The 13281-nt window shown below is 37.7% G+C and overlaps 1 protein-coding gene and 1 long non-coding RNA gene across 2 annotated transcripts in view; one reads left to right on the top strand and one right to left on the bottom strand.

Moving 5' to 3' along the window:
- Positions 1–13281, bottom strand: part of CEP85L (centrosomal protein 85 like) — a 266510-nt gene that overhangs the window by 234729 nt on the left and 18500 nt on the right. The gene's annotated exons all lie outside the window — the stretch shown is intronic.
- LOC138152900 (uncharacterized) overlaps positions 12340–13281 on the top strand; it is a 29964-nt gene continuing 29022 nt past the window's right edge. The window contains exon 1 of the long non-coding RNA XR_011166225.1: positions 12340–13193. This is a non-coding gene — a long non-coding RNA (uncharacterized lncRNA). The remainder of the gene's footprint in view (positions 13194–13281) is intronic.

Raw genomic sequence — 13281 nt, 5'->3', positions numbered from 1 at the left:
TTAAATTTTTGCCTTGTTTTTCTATTGTGAGTTTTAAATTTTATTCTGTTTTAAGTCTCCAGACTATCAGCAAACACATCTTTGCTAAGGTTAGAGACGCGACAAACCAAGACAGCACTAGTTTTAAATATAAGCTCACTTACATTTAAAAAGCATTTCGGAAGAGGAGGATGGAAGACTGACTATAAGTTGTGTGGCCACATAAAACTGAAAAATGGTTGAGAGGAAAATGAATCTGCAGATAGCCTGGCATGGGAACCAGCTTGGGAACTAAACAAAATTATCTGAGAGTATTTGTAGATAAAACCAAGAAGGAGAGTAACAAACAGACATGAAATGGAACAGATCTGCCAGTATTCTCATATATCTATCATCTAAGAACCTATGAGAACTAACCTATTGAAGTCTGGTTTATCATTGAGTCAGTCACAAGGTGATGATTTTTTCCATCCAGTATAATTCTTAAACATTACTTATTCAGTTCAGAAGAACTGAAGTATGTCAGTGGAGGAAGCATACATGCCAATAAAATAAATAATTATAACATAGTGAAACATATATATATACTCCTTGAAAATAAAGGCAATATCTATACTCCTACCACATTGGTACCCAGTGTGCTATATGAAAAAGTGAAAATAACACTTAAGAAGTAAAAGCTACTGGACTTTACCAAGTACACATAGAAAAAATCCAGGGTGGAGGCAGCATTATTTTATAGATACTCAGGTATGGATTCTCTAGTTATTTCAAAGAGAAAATTCTAAAGGCCTAGGAAAGATTACAAAGGCTGCTTTTATCTAGAGAAATGAGTGAAAAGTCAGGAAAGAGAGCCCGAATTCTCAATTATATAAATTTCTAATAAACATGATCAAATCAAGCATTAAGGGTATTCTTAACGAAAACATGAAAAAAGAAGAGTCAGACTTTAGTAGGTAATTTCAAGTTGCAGACCACACTCTCATTTAGTATCCTGTTAATTCTTTACAAAGTATGAATGCCACTTTTTGGCTGAGCCAGAAGGGAATAATGTCAACTGGATAAACAATGATAGAACAGGCTCCTTCTAGGCTTTACACAGCTAAACCTTGGAAACCATCAGAATTTCAAGCAATGGATGAGATGGATACAAGTTGGAGAAGCACCTGGCTCTCTTCAGCTCTTGACGATATAGCTTGCTTTGCATATATTTGTTTGCATGTTGTCTCCATCATTTGATTAAAAGCTCCTTTTGTATTCCCAGTACTCAGCACAGTGTCTGGCACATAGTAGATGTTTAATAAATGTTTAATGATTAATTTGTTGACTATATTCAAACTATATATACTCATAGTTTGTTAGAGATAGAAGGGACTTCAGGGAATAACCAACTAACTTATAAGGTCTCTGTAATGGCTTGTGTTTGACTTATAACAAGGACTCATAACTGGCTATTCCCGCTTCAAACATTGAGTTTTTATTCTTTTTTTTAAGCTAACATAAATCATACATATGTGTATGTGTGTATATATGTGTATATACACACATATATGTAGCTTATCTGGTTGTTTTTTTTTGCCAGTAACATTTCCTCCTTAACTCTTTCCCTACTTCCTACAATTAATACATTAATGAATGCTGCTTAGTCCCTGAAATAATACCACTTGTTAGAATACAGACAAAGACAAACACCAAAGCCAGTAGGTGAACATGACTGGATCATTTCCACAAAGTAGGCCAGGAACATTCCATGATGTCAGGGAACTGGGCAGGCTTTCCTGGACCAACAAAACATTCAGATCCCTCTGTACCTCTTGAAAGTATGTGATAAGTTCAGCTCCCAATGCTACACCCCCACCTCCATAGGGTATTGCTCTTCTTTAGCAATTGAAATCTGCAGGCTAGGTTTCAATTAAAAAAACATATATTAAACACCTACCATTACCCAAGGAAGGGGAGGTATAAAAAGAAATCAAGTACAGCCCCAGCTCTTAAGGAACTAACAATTTAATAGCAGAGTTGAGATATACATACAAATAATTATAACACAAAATAAAATAACTAGGTGACACTTTAAGAAGGAAGTAGTATTTGAGCTGAACCTTAAATGGCAATTAGAACGTCAACAGGCAGGAATCAGAAGGGCATAGCATTCCAACATAAAAGAAAATGAGAAAAAAGGCAAGAAGGCATTGTGAGTTCATCAACAAGCATGTGTTCTGTAACCATACAGAGTTCATTTTGGTTGGAACACTGAATATGAGGGGAAGAGGAGTAGGAGATAAAGCTGAAAAGGAAAATTGGTGCCAGATTACACTAAGCCTTAAAAGCTAGAAAAGAAGCATGGTATAGTGGGATAGAGAGCTAGCCTGAGAGCCAGGAAATCCTAGCTTCATATCTTGACTTTAATGTGTTCAGGCTGTATAATCCTTCATTTAGTATTTAGTTTAATGCCATTAAACGTCAATATATTCTATGTAACTCTAAGATTGCTGTTAAGTAGCAGAGAAGCTGCTGGCCTGATTGGTAGAGGGCTTTTCCTCATCCTCATTTGGAAATCCCAAAACCAATGAAATCATGAGTTGGATCTAGTCCCCATTCCCTTAAAAACTAAGTCAAAGAGTCTTAACTTTATTTAGTAAATAATTTAGCCAGATTTTTCAACAGTTGAATGGGCAAGTCAACAAGCATTGAAATATCTACAGTGTGCCAGGTGTGGGGCAGTTAGACGATACAGTAGATAGAGTGCCTAGGCCTGAAGGCAGGAAAATTCATCTTCCTGAGTTCAAATCTGGCCTCCAAAACTAGCTGTTCGACCCTGAGCAAGTTAATTAACCCTGTTTGCCTCAATTTCCTCATCTGTAAAATGAGCTAGAGAAAGAAATGGATGGTAAACCACTCCAGTATTTTTGCCAAGAAAAACCCATGAAGAATCAGACATGACTGAAAAGACTAAACAACAAAAATGTGCCAGGTGTAGTGCTAAGTGCCAGAGACATAAAGGAAACCAAAAAACAGTCCCTGTTTACAAGAAGTTTCAGTCTAATGGGGGAGATAATATACCAACAACTATGTACAAACAAGATATATACAGGACAAACTGGAGATAATCTCATAGGCAAGGCAGTAAGATTATGAAGGACTGGGAAATACTACTTTCAGAAGAAAGGACTTTAGCTGAGACTTAAAGGAAGCCAGGGAATCTGGGAGGAGGAGATGAGAAGGGAAAGAGCTTCAGACCCAGGGAATAGCTATGGAAATGCTCAGTCAGAGGTGCAGTGTCTTCTTTGAGGAATAAGGAAGTTAATGTCAAGAAACAGCAAAACATGTGAGTAGGTGGGAAGGAGGTTGTAGGGGGCTGTGCAGAAGGGGGAGGTTATAAAAAATTTTGAATACCACAAAATTTTATATTTGATCCTGGTGGTACTAGGGAGTCACTGGAGTTTCTTGAGTAGGGGAAACGTCATGGTCAGACTTGTACTTTAGGAAGATATTGATAGTTAAGTTGAGCATAGACTGGAGTGAGGAGAGAGTTGTGGCAGGGAAACCAACCAGAAGGCTATTCCAATAATCCAGGCTTGAGGCGATGAGTGCCTGCTGAAGGGTGATTAGCATCAGAGGAAAGAAAAGGATATATGAGAGAGGTTAAGAAGGTAAAATCAACAGGTCTTGGCAAGAGATTGGCTATGAAAAGTGAGAATAAAGAGTTGAGAATAATACCTACATTGCAAGCCTGGGTGGGAAGATATGGTGCCTCAAAAACAATAGGGAAGTTTTAGAAAAGGGGAGGATTTGAGAGAAAGAAAAGTACTTCAGTTTTGGACATGTTAAGTTTAAGATGTCTATTGGACATCTGATTTTAAATGTCCAATAATAAATTGGAGATGTAAGGCTAAAAGGCAGAAGTGAAGCAAAAGCTGGATAAGTAGCTTTGAGAATCAGGATAGAGATGGCAATTAAACCCATGGAAGCTCATGAGATCATCAAGTGAAACGATATGGAGAGAGGAGAGAAGAGGGCCTAGAACAGAGCCCTGTGGGACACCCAATGTTAGCAAGCAGGACGTGGATAAAGATCTAGCAAAGGACAAATAGGCTAAAATTAGTCAAATAAGTAGGAGGAGAAGAATGAGAGAGAAGTGTCACAAGAATCTTTGGTGATCAATTCAACACTTTATTGTAAACAAATGACTGGTTTAAGATAACTTACCATTTTCCCCAAGAATTTTTTTTCATAAGAATTGTGAATTGTACAGCAAATGAAATCTCATGCCATTAAGAGGAAATAAAATCAGATCTTTTAAAACAACCAACAGAAAAACCTGGAAAGACTTACATGAATTGATACTGAGTGAAGTGAGCAGAACCAGAAGAACACTGTACACAGTAAAAGCAACACTGTGAGATGACCAACTTTGATAGACTTAGCTCTTCTTAGGAAATGCAATGATTTAGGATAATCCCAAAGGACTCATGATGAAAAATACTATTCATCTCTAGAGTAAGAACTCTAACTCTGAATGCAGACCAAAGCATACTATTTTTAACTTTCTTTTCTTTTTCTTTTGGTTTGCATTTTCTTCTGCAAAATGACCAATATGGAAATATGTGTGACTTGACTGCACAGGTGTATTCTATATCAGATTGCTTACTGTTTTAGGAAAAGGGGAGGAAAGGAAGGGAGGGAGAGAATTTGGAACTCAAAATTAAAAAAAAAAACAAATGTTAAAAAATCATTTTACATGTAATTGGGGGGAAAATAAAATATTAATTAAAAAATAATAAAATGACCATCTGAGCTCAACATTTTACATATAGACTGCAATTTAATTTTCATTCGCTGCAAATAGTGCAGAAAGTATCTAAGCATACTTTTCCATATCCATATGTCTTTTCAGAGGAAACAATGACAAACCTACCTAGGGACCCTTAGGGAATGGGAAAATGCATATATTCACTATGGCTATATCCCCACAATTTGGCTATATCAAGTCTCCCCACCTTAATGAAACTCTCTAGCAGACAGGAGCATTCCATGATCAACAGAAAACAAAATGTCAATTCAATCAGCCAACAGATATTTATTAAATACTTAATATGTCCATGACACTATTTAAGGTTTTAAAAGGAGTGGATAGAAAGAGACATGGTCTCCAAACTCAAGTAGCTTACACACTAGTTTCAGAAGAATATTGTTAAGAAGGAAAGTCCTGACCAAACACCTAAGAAACATATGGGGGAGGGAATGCTTTTGAGTCCCCAGTGGCACAGTTAATGTTGCAAAGAGCATAAGAGAAGCCAGGATCCCTTCATTTAGTGAGCTGGTATACATTTCATGGCTTATGTTTCAGGCAGAGTTGTGTGAGGTATCAAATGTCATTGAGCCTGAAAAATTGCAAACTGAAAAAAAAAAAGGCCCCCCTCTAACCCATGCTAATCACAAACCTGCTTTCCCTCCAGGTATTTTTCAATCAAATAAATTGATTTAAAATAGCTCTGACTTTCGAATTAAAAAGAATTCTAGAGCTTGGTTATGTGTCTTTAACATAGGATAATGTTTATAACCACAGGGATGAGGGGAGCAGAATAATGTTGGATAAGAGGAAATAAAATAAGAGTTTAAATTACAGCAAGATAAAAAAAAAAAAGCAAAATAAATTACAGCAAGAGAGATTTTAGTTGGGTATACATAAGGAAGAATTCTTGTTCAGAAGAGGTTTTCGAGTATGCTGCCAGAATCTGTAGAACTGACATCCCTGGAGACTTACAAGATGAGGTTTGCCCTGTACCATTCAGACTTTTACTATCCTGGAGAGATAAAGCTGGTTGATCCTTTAAAGTTCCTTTGAACATTTTGATTCCATACTTCTAATAATTCATAATCAATTCATAATATGTGGTGCTTATATAGCCTGCTTTTAAGTCATCTTAATTAGTCTGATAGGTAAGATCATAGCAACTTAACTGTGTTCCTTTTGAAAGTAGTCTCAACTTTCAAGGAAGGACCTGCTTCTCTCATATCAAATTCTGCATTTTTTAACTTTATATTCAAGATATGCTATTTTTAGGTACCACAAAAAAATGTCTCTTAATCCTTCCTTTTCGTTTTCACTGTACACACTCCTCAAAAATGTTTGAGTGATATCTGAAAGTCAGTTCATCAATATGGTATACCATCAATAGTTTTATGACAACAACATATCAATTCAATAAATACTTTCTTGGGTTAAATGAAGCTTAAACAATTAAAGGACTTCATCTGTGTCAGGAGTTCATCTACTGATGCAGATCACAAGCCTACCAAGCCTTAATAGACAGTATTCATAAATTGCTAAAGCCAAAAATATTCCAACCTTCTAGTGTCAAACTCCTTGGCACTTAGTGAGCGTTGGTCCTTAGATGACCTGGATACTGTTTATATCTGGGCCTTTTATGGCTAAGTAAAACCTGTTGGAATGTGTGCTTTCCTGCCACCACTTTTAAGAACCTCACAGTCAGGGGTGGCCAGGTAGCACAGTGAGTAACAGCACCGGCTCCAGTGTCGGGATGACTGGGTACTGGAATGACCTGGGGATAGAATCTGGGCTCAGACACTTAGCACCCACCCAGAAACACCTGGCAGAGTAACCTTGAGCAAGTTACTTTTGCTTTAAAAAAAATTTTTTTTAATTGCTTTAAAAAAAAAAAGAACCTCACAGTTATATTCAGAGGCAACAAGGTGACCAATGGATAGAAAGTGGGAGTCAGGAAGACCTAGTTGGTATCCTACCTCAGAACTTACTAGCTATAAGATCTTCCTTAAGTCACTTAGCCTCCCTCAGTCTCAATTTCCTCATCTTTAAAATGGGGACAACAGGGGCATTTAGGTGGCGGAGTGAAGAGAGCACTGCTCCTGAAGTCAGGAGGACCTGGGTTCAAATCTAGCCTAAGACACTTAAAAGCTGTGTGACCTTAGGCAAGTCACTTAACCCCAATGCCCTGCCTTCCTCTCTCCAAAAAATAAAATAAAATGAGGACAACAATGTCACCTACGTCACAGGTTGTTTTGAGGATCAAATGAATTAACATATGTAATGCATTTTGCAAACCTTAACATGCCATATAAATGCTATTATAATTATACCCATGATGAATCATTAGAGGAGAATTTTAGTGGAAGAACACCTACTACATGCAAGAAAATGAGTGACTCTGACGCACGAGGGTACAGTCCCTATCATTATGGTGCTTGCAGTCTAATGATAATCTTTTGTCCAATAATAATAATCTATCTTGCAATCAGGTAGGAAGAGGATTTTGAACATTTGCATATTATTGTGCTTTTCTTTTGGACTGAAATAATAACCTATTGAAGATTTTAAAGCAGAGTTGTAAATTGCTTATTAATGTAACTGAGTCATAGAAAACATATGCCTTATAAACTGTCATGATTCACAAACATCACTAACTATTGAAAGATTGAACCTCTGTCCCAATAAAATGGTTTCTTACAAACTATAAATCCCTCCTCTATAGGAGATGTATAAGCCCTCTGGGATTTATTCTCAGGGGTATTTATGCAGAAGAAAGGATCCTTCTGAACATACTTTTGCATGTTTTGGGTTTTGTTTTTTTTTTACCCATTCTGCCTAACTGATCCCATTTTCAATGATCTATGTGGAGAGTTAACTTCATTGCTTAATTTTCCACAGTTACGTTTTTCTCTTTGTTTCGTTTCACCCAATGACTTCACATCTATATTTAAAACTCTTCCCAAGTGACCTACACAGGAAGGGAGACAAAAAGCCAAACATACACACCCTCTCCCATGTTGACATACTTTAAAAATAATTAGTTGAAAATAGACTCCAGGAGGGACACCCATCCCTCAGCTAAGTTACAGGACAAAAACATTAGAAAATTTTACACTATGTTAGATGGAATCTTGCCATTAATTATCTTAATGTTCATTCCTGTGGGTTAGCTAGCACGGGTGAGGCTGCAAATGTTTTAAAGATAAAGAGAAATCTCATAAATTATGAGTGAACGGATGGAGCAGAAAGAAACTCAGCAACATATTTTTTCTAACAATACTCCCTATAGATGTGTACAGTTATTTTACATCTGTGTGTAGTTAAGTCTGTGACAGCATTTCTATGTACGTATATCTCCTGTGACAAGGCACACATGCAACCTCTGATCTAATCACACTTAAGAGACTGGCTTTGCTCTGTAGACCTAGTCGCTTCTTTTATGCCAGCTTGCAAAGGATTTTTTTTTAATTTAAATTTTATGTTTATTTTTAGTTTACATCATTCATTTCCACAAGATTTTGAGTTGCAAATTTTCTCCCTGTCTCTCTCCAACCCATCACCCCAAAACAGCAATCCCAATGTATACCCCCTCCCCCAATCTGCTCTCTCCTATGTCCTCCCCCATCTCCTCTCCAACTTTCCATTAGGGCAAGATGGATCTCTATGCCCCAGTCCCTGTATGTCTTATTTCAGTTGCAGGTAAAAAAATAATAATTTTATACATATGTATATGTATATATATACATATTATTTTTTTTTTAGCATTTGATTTTAAAACTTTGAATTCCAGATTCTTTCCCTTCCTCCATCATCACCCACTCTTACTGGGAAGATAAGCAATTCAATATAGGTTGTACATGTGTAGCTATGCAAAATATTTCTATAGCATATATTGTGAAAGACTGACTATATTTCCCTCCATCCCATCTCACCCCCCACTTGTTCTATTCTCTACTTTGATCCTGTCCCTTTTCAAAAGTGGGTGTTTCCAACTTCCCTCTCCCCCAGCCTGACCTCCCTTCCATTATCCCCCCTTTTATCCTGTAGGGTGAGATACCCTATTTAGTGTGTATGTCATTTCCTCCCTAAGCCAAATTCAATGAGAGTAAAGTTGACTCACTCCCTTTTGCCTTTCTGTTCCTCCCCTCCATTGTAACACTTTTCCCTTGCCTCTTCTATATGAGATAATTTACCCCATTCTGTCTCGCCCCATCTCCTCTCATTATATTCCTCTCTCACCTCTCAATTACACCTTTTAATTATCATCCCTTCCTATTCAATTGGTCCTGTGCCCTCTGTCTATGTATACCTGTACAACACATATATATACACTCAAATACGTATTCATATGCCCATATACCCTCCTATCTAGACATATATGTATATATACATATATATATACATTTATATTCCCTTCAACTATTCTCATACTGAGAAAAGTTTCATAAATTGCAATTATAATTTTTCCATATAGGAATGTAAATAGTTCAACTTTGATAAGTTCCTTATGATTTCTTTTCCCTGTTTACCTTCTCGTGCTTCTCTTGCTTCTTGTATCTGAATGTCAAATTTTCTATTCAGCTCTGGTCTTTTCATGAAGAATGCTTGAGAGTCCTCTATTCCATTGAATAACCATATTTCCCCCTGAAACATGATACTCAGTTTTGCTGGGTAGGTGATTCTTGGTTTTAATCCCAGCTCCTTTGACCTCTGGAATATCATATTCCAAGCCCTTCAATCCCTTAGTGCAGAAGCTGCCAGATCCTGTGTTATCCTGATTGTGTTTCCACAATATTGAAATTGTTTCTTCCTGGCTGCTTGCAATATTTTCTCTTTGATCTGGAACTCTGGAACCTGGCTATAATACACCTAGGAATTTTCTTTTTGGGATGTTTTTTAGGAGGTGATTGGTGGATTCTTTCAACCTCTATTTTGCCCTCTGGTTCTAAAACATCAGGGCAATTTTCCTTGAGAATTTCTTGAAGGATGATGTCTAGGTTCTTTTTTTGATCATGGCTTTCATGTAGTCCAATAATTTTTAAATTATCTCTCCTGGATCTATTTTCCAGGTCAGTGGTTTTTCCAATGAGATATCTCACATTGCCTTCTATTTTTTTCATTTGCTTGGATCTGTTTAATAGTATCTTGATTTCTCATAAAGTCACTAGCTTCCATTTGCTCCAATCTAATTCTGAAGGAATGATTCTTTTCAGTGAGCTTTTGAGATTCTTTTTCCATCTGGCAAATTCAGCTTTTTAAGACATTTTTCTCCTCATTGGCTTTTTGGGCCTCTTTTGCCATTTGAATTAGTCTATTTTTTAAGGTGTTATTTCCTTCAGTCAGGTTGTTGACTCTTTTTTCATGATTTTCTTGCATAATTCTCATTTCTCTTCCCAATTTTTCCTCCACTTCTCTTATTTGGTTTTCAAAATCCTTCTTAAGCTCCTCTGTGGCCCGTAACCAATTCATATTTTTCTTGGAAGCTTTTGATACAGGAGTTCTGACTTTTCTGTCTTCCTCCTGTTCCATGATTTGATCTTTTTTGTCCCCCAAATAGGAGTCTAATATCAGATTGCTCTTCTTGCTTTGCTTCCTTTGCTTGCTCATGTTGCCACTCAATTACTTGACTTTTGAGCTTTTTGCCACAGTAGAACTCTGATTCCAGAGAGGGGAGCTTTGTTCCAAATTGCTGGGGTTTTCTCAGCTGCCGGAGGTATTAGTTGGTTGCCATGTCTGAAGCCTCCACATGCTCTGGCACACTGGTCATACACCCCAGGACCTCCACCCTAGACAGTGATCCAAATCCAAGCAGTTACCCCGCAGACTGGTTGCTTGGTCCCCCGACAATCTGTAGGCTAGGAGCTCTGAAGCAACCATGTGGCGGCAGCTGTATGGCTGCAGCACCTCAGCCACTTCTCCCTCCAGGGGGCAGCAGCTGGACATCACTCCCGGACTCCCTGTTCCCAAAGTCCACTGACCTCTCTCTTTGTATTTGGCATTTATGGGTTGATAATTCTGGCAACTACCACAACTGCTGGTGATCCACTTTCATGATGTCCCTCCAGCTGGGGCTGGTCAGGCCATTCTGAGGCAGCCCCTTCCTGCCGGCCTGCTGAACTGTCTTCAGCAGGAGGTTAGCTTATCTCTGTCATTTTGTGAGTTCTGTAACTCTAAAGTTTGTTTAGAGTCATTTTTTACATGTATTAGAGGAGGTGGAAGTGGTAGCCATGCAGAAGTCCTGTTTCTGGTCCGCCATCTTGGCTCTGCCTTTGGAAAGGATTTTTGATGTTCATGTTTTATGTTCTCATTATCAAGAAATGAAATAATAGTGTCATGACAAGCTTGCTCATTGATATAATAAACAAACAGATTCATAGACTGATAATGATGTTCTAATTTTACAGGTAAGGAAAGAAAAGGAAAGATATACCAAATATGGAAAAAATATATTTGCTAAATTTCATTTATAATCTTCCTTCAAATTAAAGAAATAGTAATTAAAAGTAACTGTAATTAGGTAGGATGGTACAGGGAAAAGAGAGGCAGCATGGCATAACAGATAGGCACTGGACTAAGAGTCAGGAAACCCTGGTTTCAAATCCCATCTCTGTCACTAGCTGTGTGACTCTGGACAAATAATTTAACCTCTTTGTGCCTGTTATTTCATCTGTGGAATAAGAGGGCTGGACCTGATGACTTTTCATGTCCCTTCTTGCTTCAAATCTATGATGCCAGAGTGCCAGATTTGGAATCAAAAGACTTGAGTTCAAATCCTGACTCTGTCATTGTGTGACTCTGGGCAGTCACTTTACCACTTGGTGCTTCAGTTCCCTTATACGTAAAATAAAGAGGTTGGGTCAAATGGCCCCTAAGATCCCTCCCAGTTTCAAATCTGTGATTCTACAAACTAAGTGAAATAAAATAAGTCAGAGGTGTATAACAGGGTAACCAGAAAAAATCATCATAATAAATTATGTAAAAAAGTAGTTACTTGAGGAGCTAGGCAGTGCAGTGTAGCTATGTGACCCTTGGCAAGTCACTCAACCGTGACTGCCTCACCCCCCTCCCCTCAAAAACAAAAGTAGTTATTTAAAATCAAGAAAGTACAGACATTTTTCCAATTTACAAAAGCATTATTTCCCCAAAAGTGTGCTTGCTTATATAAAGTCAAGTCTTTCGTTTTTATTGCACTTTCCCACAGAAATAAAGTTATAAATGGTGGTGGTAGAGTTCCCAGGCTAGCCCCCAAAGTCTTATTTATTTCTGAACTGGCTAAAAAACTATACATTTACAATGAAAAATAGTAAACAACATTAAAATATAGCTATTTGGGGCATAAAATGGTAAAACAGAATATGAAAGATTTTAAAAATCTTTAATACTAATGCTTAAGAGGTCATTCTCTCTCATTTCTCTAGGAGTTCAATATTTGACTCAGTTTTCCTCTCCATCCCAACCTCTGCCCTCATATGTGGGGACTTTGTTGTTCCCTCAAATATCCTGGCCTTCTACTTCATCAATCTCTTCAATTCCCATGACCTATATCAGAGGCTTCTATAAGCTAGAAATGGTTTTTATATTTTTTAATTCAATAAAACTTTATTTCAAAATGTGGAAACTATTCTTAGCTCCTAATCTACAAAAACACGGAGGCTGCTAACTGTAGTTTACTGACTCCTGCTGCATACTTTCAATTTTCTTCAGCCATACACCATGATCTTGTCGTCACTCACAAGGGTTCCACTTCCATAATCAAAAACTCTGAAATTCCATTTCTCATTGCACCTCACTCCTCCAAAACCTATCTTTTTCTCCAGTTCTCCTCCTTCCATATTTCAGAGCTCTAGCCGACCATCACAACTGCTCTGACTTCACTTTCCTCCCTTCCCACACTTGATCCACAGTTACTGGCTCAACTTTGCATTGTTCTCTATATTCAAATCACTTGCTTCCCTACTTGGTTTCCCATGGTACTTTACCAAACTGCAACCCTGAATGACTCTCACTATCTTTCTTGGCTTTTACTCATGGGTTGCTGTATGGCAAAGGAGGAAATCACACAAGCATATGGACTGAAGTGAATACAAATCAATGTTATCTTATCTCAAATGGGCCCTTAATAATATAATCTGGGGTTCAAGTTCACTTTTTAAGACTCTCCTCATTGGTGAAAAATGATTACTCAGTGCTCTATGCCTGTAGAGGCAGAGTTGTTATAAGCTTGAGAAAAGAAAGAGTTACTTGTTTTTCTATCTTACAGCTTTGGGAGAGGATACACACAATTCCAGGTTCTCTTCTGAGAAAGGTCCCTGGAGGGAGAGAAAGATTCCAGGAAGATGCTAACATGCAGAGGAGCTGGTACTTCAAACATGTTACTCTTCCCAGCTTACATCTCTAGAGACTTTGAGGAACTTCTCTTTTGGTGAGTCTCTCTCTCTCTCTCTCTCTCTGTCTCTCTCTCTCTCTCTCTCTCTTCTCTCTCTCTCTCTGTCTCTCTCTCTCTGTCTCTC

This window comes from Petaurus breviceps, unplaced genomic scaffold (assembly GCF_028583685.1).
Source record: "Petaurus breviceps papuanus isolate PSGF00001 unplaced genomic scaffold, PetGlider_PUasm1.0 90977, whole genome shotgun sequence".
In the NCBI taxonomy this organism is placed as follows: Eukaryota; Metazoa; Chordata; class Mammalia; order Diprotodontia; family Petauridae; genus Petaurus; species Petaurus breviceps.
Note: the sequence above shows the minus strand (reverse complement) of the source record. Positions and strands in the feature narration are given on the sequence as shown.